Below are 8,973 nucleotides of genomic sequence, written 5' to 3'. Positions count from 1 at the left end.
ACACTGTCTCTCTGTATTCTATGATCTTATAGTTTACTGGGACACTACACAGTCTCTCTGTATTCTATACTCCTATAGACAATATTCTATACTTCTATGAGACACTACACTAACTGCCTTTGCACGGCTCTCTAAATCGCAAACCACACTGGGTTCATGGGAGAAGATAGCGTGTAGCCTAAGTTGTGTACGTTATATGTCGTTATATGTCGTTATATGTCGTTAGATGTGAGCTGGGACTGCGGCTCAGGGAAGACCCCAAAAATACTACAGGTGAGCTGGGACTGCGGCTCAGGGTAGACCCCAAAAATACTACAGGAGGTGACGACCGTAAACGGGCCTTGAGGACGTACGCTGCTGGGTCCGAGCGGTAGGTTACATGTGAGCTGGGACTGCGGCTCAGGGAAGACCCCAAAATACTACAGATTGTGAGCTGGGACTGCGGCTCAGGGAAGACCCCAAAAATACTACAGGTTGTGAGCTGGGACTGCGGCTCAGGGAAGACCCCAAAAATACTACAGGTTGTATGTAGGCCGGCCATGTTAAGGCTTGTAGTGGAGTCTTAGAAAAAAAACAAATACACTGTTAAGGCTGGTAGTGGAGTCTTAGAAAAAAACCAAATACACTGAAAGGCTGGCTCTGCAGCCTAGGGCTGACCCCTAAATGGTACCACAGTGTGTCATATATGTTGTCTATACTGTATGTGTATGTTGAACGCATGGTTCCTGAATGAATGAAGGCCTCTGTAAGTTTTGTTTGTTTGTTTGTTTGTTTTGTTTTGTCTTGTATGTAACAAACAAGGTTTAGACTTTCAGTGAGGTCTTGATAAAGAATATACACTGCGGCCGGGAAGGCTTAGACTTTCAGTGAAGTCTTGACAAAAATATACACTGCGACCGTTTGTTTGTTTTGTTTTGTCTTGTATGTCGTGTATGTTGTTGGTATATTGTGTCATTGTTAAGTGTACATGTTTGTATCTACTGTAAGCAGGAGGTGTGCTGCTGTAGAACGCCTGACCAGTGTGACTGACCGTGTGACTGCTGCAGCTGAATGTGTGTCCCACTTAAGCGAAGTGTTAGAGGTGAATGCATCAGGAATTGTGAGAGTATGAATGACAGGCGCACCCACTCTATTTATTAGGACCGTGGTTCAACTTATTTCATATATGCCCCTCGATCACGTGCCGTTCCTGGGTCCATATATGTAATTGAGTTGAACACAAATCACATAGTTCTGCTTAAGTGGCTTCTGATCCTGGTTACTATGGTGTGCATTCACAAGTGTATGGCTTTGTACCATTTTGAGTCTGACTCAATGGAGCACAGTGATTTACTTCTGAGTGAACGGTGTGAAGGCCTGAGGACGTAGGAGACACTAGGGGAATATTTTCCAGGGGGAGTGAGAGAGAGAAAGAAACTTAGTAATGCCCCACATTCACGTAAGGTGCATCCTTGACACCTGCTACTGTTTTTTTTCCCTGAATTAAAATATTTGAGTTATAAGTGCCCTTACCCCTGAGAATTTACATACTGCAGTTATCCAACGGCAGGTAGACCAGTACTTTCAATGTAAAAAAAATAGGAGAACACAGTCAATGAATTACAAAAGGCAGCCATACATAGAGGGAGAGAAATAGTCTTCTTTAAATCTGGTAAAATAGATAGTTGAAAGAATGGGGGGAAAGGAAGGCATTTGACCTTCACTCCTTACCAGCGGCCTACAGCAGAGGCCCAAACATCCTGATAAGATTCCCACAACACTGACAGTGGAAAAGGAAAACAAAAGCTAGTTTCTGCATGTGATTTCTCCCAGCCAAAACATGGCTATGCATAGAAATTAAATCTGGTTGAAATTAGTGCCCCAACGTGAGCTTGTAGATCAACTAAATTCTCCATAGAATAATAAAATAAATACAGAAATAATGTACTGTGACCAAACCCGCTTATATCCTTAATACTTCTACAATCCCATAAATTAGGGACACTGAGAACTAGGGAATGCCACCCTTAGATTTTATGATTGGAGTCAGTTATTTATAAATAAAAAAGTGAGGTCAGAGGTGAGGAGAGAAATATGACGTTCAAATAAATTAGTTTCTTCAGAAAAATTCTGCACAAATAAAGAAAACAGTATGGCTTCCATACAGTAAGTGAGTCACTCCCCTTCCCCCCACTCCCCCCGTCAACTATTCTGACTATTCCTTATTATTAAGTGATGGGGCAACTATATTGTGTAATTATATTTTTTTGCTAAAATGAATTATGGTGTACAACATGTAAGTGGTTTACTTTCTTAGGACCACAGCCAGCAGAAACCAATCTAGACAAACAAAGCTAAATAAACAACTACGCCAATTTGACCGTTAGTAACAATAATAATTTTAAGAATGTAAGTGGGCAGAAAGCCCAAACGCTTATAGAGTGCGGTAATCATAAAACATTAGTTTTGTTATAGACCAAACATGTCACTAGCACGCGCACATGAAGGCCAAGAGCAGAACAGAGGCCTTACTGACATCACGTTTGCCACGTTTAACCGATTTGCCACACAGACTGCAGGATCAAATCAAGACAAGTGCCACAGACACAGTGCCTGTAGGCATTCCACACATTAATATACATACATATTCCCAAAATGGACCTTCACAGAAGTTAGAAATGTATTGATTCCACATTCGACGCTAACTTACAACATGAATGGCAGAGGTTCACTTCCAGCTATGACCTGATGGAACATGGAACTGTACAACAAACTACTGTGTGCTACAAGTGAAACACCACAACATAAACCATCGTTCTGGACATGACGTAGAGGGCCAGCAATAGATACAAGCTGTGATACGTGTATAAGTGCACTTCTGTGGACACCTATGGGGAACAGACACCAAGCCTTGGGGAAGCTTGGGTTACTCAGACTTTGAATGTTTCGAAAGACTTTACACCAGATCACTATTATGCTATGGTCACGGACACATGACCTCTCGTCTTTTCAGCCAGTGGAATATACGCAGCTGTGGTTGACCTCTTGCCTACTCTGTGTTGTTGTGGCCTCGACATGTGCAAACACATACATTTCTATCGATCTGGAGAGAACACAACACAATTTATGTTTATAAGTGACAATAGCGAGGGAGACACACACACCAGAGCTATTAGTGCTTGGTCGTATCGTTATCTAGAACACAATTCGTTCTGCTATAAAATTATACAACAATATGACTAAAAATATTACTTAAGTGCCAAACTTTGATTAGCGGGTAGTGTCATAAGTGTAAGTTAAAACATTTTTATAGTAGGATAATATTACATAAGCAGTGTTAATTAGACGTCATGGACCTAGATTACTTCAATAATGTAATGAAAAAACAACCCTGTTAAGGGAGGTCCAGTGACAAGTGACAAACTGTTGGAATGTGTATTGCGAAATACAATGCCACAATCACAATTTTTTTTTTTTTTTTTTCAAAATTAAACTCAAATCATGCAGGCCTATGTCAAATTAAGTGAACTGAACGGAAACATGCTGTGTTCTTCAATCAAGTCCATTTTTAAATAAGTGCTGGTGTTTTGCCATAAATAATCTAAGTGGCTTTTCAGAGGCATACACATCTCAATCTGAAACCATGAAGGCACCCGTAACGACAAATTAAGTTATTAGTATTCAATTTTTTATATATATTATATTATAATTTCTGAATAAAGACTATACATGTAGGAAAAAATTAAGGGAGAAGATTAGGTTGATTTTAGTGGCGAGCAGCTCAAATTTTTCCATTTCGACACTGTGCAGTGAGTGGTCCTTTCTTATCAAGATGTTTACAGTTAAACAATCACGAGCACGTTGGGTGATGCTTGGCAGAACATTTATGACTACAGACAGTAGCTGCACGGTCCACGGCCTCTGAAGGGTGCACACTTCGGGGTGGTGTACTTGGTGGCTTCTGTCATGCTATTTTGATGTGATAAACCGAAAGTGAAACTATATGTTTGTTTGTGGTGCTCTGAATATCTCCCTGTTATGTTAATGGTCAGTGCTTTGGAGTACATTATGAGAACATGCCGGGTTTTGGTTGATCGTGGCGCAAAATGTATCCAATTACGTTGCTGAGCATTGACCTAACTTTTATTTCTATTGCCAGGTGACCACTGATTGACCAAGGGTAGTGGGGAGGTCCGAAAGACTTAAGTGTGTTAAGCGTGTTTATGTTGTGATTAACCTTCCATTTCTCTAAAATAGGTCGACTGCTTGCAGGAGAGACGTGTACACTTTTGCTGTCGTTAACCCTCCATTTCTCTGAAACAGGTCATTGGGTGCAGAAGAATAATGTCAATTGACCTGTGCATAAGGCACAGGAAAGTTGTTTTGCTGTGTTTCCACTTACATGTTGTGAACGGTCAAGGAGCGTGGCCTCTGCACATTCCTATGCTGTGTGCCCTGCCGGGTGTCAGGTCAAGGAGGGAGATAGTATGATAGCAAATGTATAGTATAATTGAGATAGTATAGCCTTAAACTTTGTTAAATGAATGTGCTTAGACTTATGGCGGGGTGACCAGTGCAGCTGATGGGCAGGTTACCTGTTGGTATTTATCTATATATACTGTATATCTATGTGATGTTTCGCCATGCATAGATATGTATATGTGCAGGGTACCGGCGGTTGGCCTGTTCATTAGCTGTATTGGTCACTCATCTATATATACTGTATATCTATGTGATGTTTCGCCATGCATAGATATGTATATATGCATAATAGTTGACCTCTCGATCAATCTGTCATTTTCAATGGTTGCTTTTGACACTTAAGTGTAAGGAAGGAGAGACAGTGACACGCACACACAGTCCATTGCATACACAGATCAAAGACTCACCACCAAACCCCCACCCATTTTTTTGATATCAAGGAGGGTGACTACACAATTAATTTGGCTAGTACCCATATCGCTCTCAGCCAGAATACACATGGCAATTGATAAGAGATCAGATACAGAGGAATCCCAATACACACCACATAAACATTATATTGCCACCTGGGCCCCCATGCTGAACTTGACGAAGAACACCCCTGCACGATATCTACGCCCCGACTTTTGACCTCAAGGAGGGCACGGACCAGGGGGCTTGGGAATGGGACCTCCGGCTCATTCAGTGCCAAGTACATTCGTTAATGGCGCTGGATGGGTTGGGGGGGGGGGGGGCCTAGTCTTGGACTCTGTCGGAACCTCCTCCTCAGGGCTCGGAAAAGTGACTACCTCAACCGGAGGAATTGGAGAAGAAGAAACCAAAATGCACAAATAATAAAAAATAAAAAAAAATAAGCACTCCCACTGAGGGAACCTAAGTTTAGCTATACACTTGTTGGTATCAAATGATGTACTGTAATTGTCCCCAATAAGAGCTCATGTCCAGATGGTAGGTTTGGGACTGCCCCAGCCTAGTTCAGAGTTTCCCCTTCAAAGAAAAGGGTTTTCCTCGGCTCACATGACTCAAAAAGAAAAAAAAATGGGACCTGATTTTTTAAACATGCCATATGTTATGCTATAAAGTAAGTGCTATAAAATACTGTTCACATTTAGGTGTTGTGGGTACTAAATTCGTACCCAAGGAGGGGTTGATGGTCCATTGTGGAACCTTGGGCCGTCAACCTTTACTTTCTAGAGTGTGGAGCACAGAAGCTGTACTCCAATTAGAAGGCCGAACGTGCCATCCACTGTTTTTGATATACTGAATGCTAAAGATAAGGACCTCAGAATTCTCCAGGCGCTCAACCGAACGCCTGTTTTGCATGCAGACCTCGATGTGGAGCGAATTATCTTCGTAATATATCAGGTCGTATATTGTTTTATATCATTACATCTGCTGTTCTTGTAATTCACATTTCATAAAGGGAATTTCCCATGTAATCAATAAATTGGCCTTTTAACTGGTTGATTATGTTCTCTGTACTGTCGTCTATAAACTGGACTTTAGGGTTTTACTGAACTTGCGACAGGCCGTGACGGCACATCAGTGTACAATTTATTTATTTGTGTGTGTGCGTGCCTGCCATAGTGCATATTAGTATAATCTGCAGAGTGTGGATGCATACATGTGTTTAGCATGTGTGAATACACGTTTGTATGTTATTTATCGGTATTCTGCGTGCAATTGTGTGTGTGTGTGTGTGTGTGTGTGTGTGTGTGTGTGTGTGTGTACAGATTAATGTGGTAGTTTGCACACTTAGATGTGCACTGCATATACAAGCATGTGCATCTCTGCATGCACACATACAGTATGTGTGTATGTACACGGGTGACTAAGGCTGTGTTTGTGCGAAAGAAAGCCTGCATGTTTGAGGAGGCTTGTGTGTGTATGTGCACATACTCTCTCACTCACTCATACACACCAGGGATGAGTGAGCAAACCCTGAATCACAGCTCAGACAACCTGCCTCTGTCAGTCTAACGGCTGTCAGTGTGTGTGTGTGTGTGTGTGTGTGTGTGTGTGTGTCTGTGTCTGTGTCTGTGTCTGTGTGTCTGTGTGTCTGTGTCTGCGTGCGTGCGTGCGTGCGTGCGTGCGCGCATAGATACCTGTGTGTGTTTAAGCATGTGTCCTGTGCGCATATACTGCACAGTATGTATCTGCATGCAAGTTTGTGTGTAGATACTTCTGCGTGCGGTGCATGTGCTTGTAAGTGTGTATGAAAGCATGTTGTGTGTGTGTGTGTGTGTGTGTGTGTGTGTGTGTGTGTGTGAGTGTGTGTGACCGTGTGTGTGTGTGTGTGTGTGTGTGTGTGTGTGTGTGTGTGTGTGTGTGTGTGTGTGTGTGTGTGTGTGTGTGTGTGTGTGTGTGTGTGTGTGTTTTCATCTGATCCATCTTCATGACAGCGGTAGGATTAAGGTCCTCCATCAGTCTCGCCTGTCTGACAGCATGACCCTCTTCGACCCCCCGTTCAACCTGGCCCTCAGTGGGCTGTGGGAGCCTGGCCCCTTATCTCCTCCACTGTCCTGAGGGGGGGGGGCTATGTGGAAGGGAAGGACAGGGAGAAATTGAAGGAGAAAAGACAGGAGAAACCGTTTGAAGGCCACAAAATATGTAGTGAAAATAGCAGATCTACAAGCTCACAACGCATCACATCATGACGCATTGTGAGCTTGTATAGATCGGCTATTTTTTACTGCTTTCGTGTGACACCCTTGTATGATGAAGTAGGGCATTAATTTACAAAAAAAACATAACAAAATGTAAACAGGGAGATACGATATTTCCGGTCCGACAGCAATGAAATACAACAATTCACACTTTATTTCCATACTCTTACTTCATCAAAGAAAATGTGTGTGAGCGGGGGATATTTTGTAGGATTTCTCTTCAAGCCACTTCCGAATCTGAATCTTATCTCTTCCTCTGTCCTGCTGAGAGACATGTGGGAGCCAATACACAGGACTACTGGCTCTATCACACCTGTTGTTAAACTTTAACCCAAAGGACCATCCCATGTTGACCACATGATCCCTAGTGTCCCTATTCTGGGCATGTCAGAATAGGGGGACATTATAGCAAATTTGGTGCAGAGGGAAAAAAGAAAGAGACCAAGTATAGACACTTAGGGGACCCTAGTCAACAAAGTCCTGCACTGCATACTGTAGGGTTTGGTTAACTATGAGTCACATGCAGTATACAGTACTTTACATCAGTGATTCTCAAACTTTTTCATTTCAAGGACCCCCAGCTTACTAGGCATTTGGACCATGGACCTCCCATAACTCTGAGAGTGTACCGCCTCCCCTGAGGGAAATCATAAAGAGGAAGCGGAAGTTAGTGGAATCGGCACAAGGGATTGCGAAGTGCAGCGCAGGCGAAACACATTCGGACAAAATGTCCTTTCAGTACAGGGTTGTTCGACATGGGATAACATCCATTGGCCATAAGAGATTATTCTACTTTTACATCCTTCAAGTACAATAAAAAAATGGCTACTTGATAACCAAACTTGCGACCATTCATAATCAATCCTGCGCTTTTATCCTGTACTACTCAAAAGTAATACTGCACTTTATACACAATTCACATTAGTATACAGATATATATTGCCCTCTAAACGCTGCTATTCTCGTGCAATAATATATGAGCCAAGTAAAAATGTGTTATACTTTTATATACTTTTCACCTTTTGTACCTGTCTCTGTTCTTGTATTTATGTATTATGCTTAGTTTCCCCTGTGTAATGTAATATAATGTACTCTTGTCTTATAGTTTTTTTTACCATAATTTTGTTTTTCTGCGTTCCTCCTACAGTACCTTTGGTTTCCATTCATGACAGTACGAAATAGTAACCTTTTAGTCTGGAAACATGCTTCAGGTATTACGTAATATTACGTTATTTGCTTTACGTTACGTTTGCATGCTGTTGAAAGCACACAATTATTTCAAAAGACTGCAGAAACTTTTATTTTTTTAAATGAAAGAAATCCAAATGTCCATGACTTTTTCATGGCATCATGAATATTGTATTAGCTGAAAAAACACATAATTTCTTATGTGGATCTATCATCTGAAAATGTATAACTTAGTAAAAGAAAACACGGAAACCGGTAATTATTCAAAAATCTGAAAAACTGTGATGTGTTTTGTAAAATGTGTGTGTGACTTATTGTTAATTTGCTAAACATGCAAAAACACTGGCATGATCCTTTAAGATCCAAGCGACAACATATAATAAACTAGAAAGAGTGCTCCTCGGAGCACAGGTCTCCGCCAGGTCAGGTACGTTATTGTGGCCTCCTGGTGGCGCTATAATAGGCCAATGTGAAAAGGGTGGCATTTCTTCCTCGGCCTAGTGGGAATGTGCGTGTGAAATTTCACGGAAATCGCAAGCTGCGTTCATGATTTGAGGCATTTTGTTCAAAACGGACCAATCCTGCAAACTTTGGAAGCCAACCTTAGCCAATGAGGATGGAATATGGGAAATCGGATAGATCCGTGTTAATCACATGA

Source organism: Gymnoscopelus microlampas (assembly GCF_963454915.1).
Source record: "Gymnoscopelus microlampas genome assembly, chromosome: 14".
NCBI classification, from domain to species: Eukaryota; Metazoa; Chordata; class Actinopteri; order Myctophiformes; family Myctophidae; genus Gymnoscopelus; species Gymnoscopelus microlampas.
This window is presented reverse-complemented; position numbering follows the sequence as displayed.